Genomic DNA, 1,547 nt, shown 5'->3' on the forward strand with positions numbered 1-1,547 from the left:
TTGTTGAAACCCCACGTGTGTAATTGAAATTGCTGAAGTATTATTACGTTGCTCTCTTCATTCCTCTTAATCCACCTTCCTCTACATCCTCTTCTGTTTTTCTTTACTTGGTATTGATTGAACAAATGTTTGAATGCATGAACTACAGGTTTATGGAGAGCCTGTGTTGTACCTTATATTTATCCCAGGATATATCTTCAGCATATTCCTAGGTTTCTCTTATATATATGAATCAATGAAACATTCTTTTGGGACAGCAAATTTCTCCTAGAATAACTTCTCAATAAGCCAACACCTACGACTCCCTGGAAATCCCTTTCAGACTGATTTAAATCTCCAGAAAACTCCAGGAAGTTCTCCATTGAGTTCTCAGTAGGGGCAGCACGGTGTCTTACCTGATCCCTGTAGCTCTGAGTTCATTATGTAGTTCGGACTCAAGCTAAAGAATATCATCATAGATGCCTTTTGCAACAGAATGATTCCAAGGTGCATAAATAGAATGTCTAGGATTTAGTAAGAAGTTGTTAGTGACCTTAGTGAATACAATGAGTCATATAAATTACCTGGGAATAGGAGCTTTCTGGAAGGAGATTTGGTGGCACAATGCATAAGGCATTTGACTGCTAATGAGAAGGTTGGCGGTTCAAATCTTCCAGCCGCTCTCCAGAAGGAGGATGGAGCAATATACTTCCGTAAAGATTTACCACCTCAGAAGCCCAATGGGGTTTGCTAAGAATCAACTCGATGGCAGTGAATTTGGCTTATTTTTCCTTTGTTTGTTTAGGAGTCTTCTGTATTTCAGATACTTTTAATAAACTAGAAATCATCTGATTTTCCTCTCTCTCTCTTTTTCAGTCAAGTTTATTTTCTTATTTTCACCCCTGACAGGAAATCAAGAACCTTATATGTATTCCCAAAGAACTCTGAGAAAGGCCTCTTTCATTTTTTGCCAAGTATTTATAATTAAATATAATTTAAAATTATATTTGAAGATGTGATTATGTACTTCACTTCTACAAAGTAGGCTTGCTCATGCCAGAAAACATAACTTCATCTTTATTATTTGGAGGCCAAGCCTAATAAAAAAGTTTGTGACAAGCAATGAATGAGTGGTTACTGAAAGAAAATAAACACACAATTTCTCTTATGTTCCTATTTTGTTGAATAATACATATTTTAAACTTGATGTTAAAATACTTGGATCATGACACCAAGATCCGGATAGCTTGTTGTCCACCCATAAGTTTGACCCATACATGAAAATGTACTCACCACATTTATTAAGTAAAAGTTAATAGTGTAAACATCCTTTAGGAGCTTTACTTTCCAAAAATGACATTCTCACCTTGAGAAATGACTATGTTGACTAAGTTGGAACTTGCAGCTAAGAAAAGAACAAAACTTGTTCTCACATTTTTTAAAAATTGTGGTTTGGGTGAAATTTTACAGAGCAAATTCACTTTCCATACAGCAGTTCACACACATGTTGTCTGATGACATTGACCACAATTTACCCCAATGCAGCAGCTCCCCTTCCACTTCCTCCC

This window comes from Orycteropus afer, unplaced genomic scaffold (assembly GCF_000298275.1).
Source record: "Orycteropus afer afer isolate SDZICR_OR568_19922 unplaced genomic scaffold, OryAfe1.0 scaffold00106, whole genome shotgun sequence".
Lineage (NCBI taxonomy): Eukaryota > Metazoa > Chordata > Mammalia > Tubulidentata > Orycteropodidae > Orycteropus > Orycteropus afer.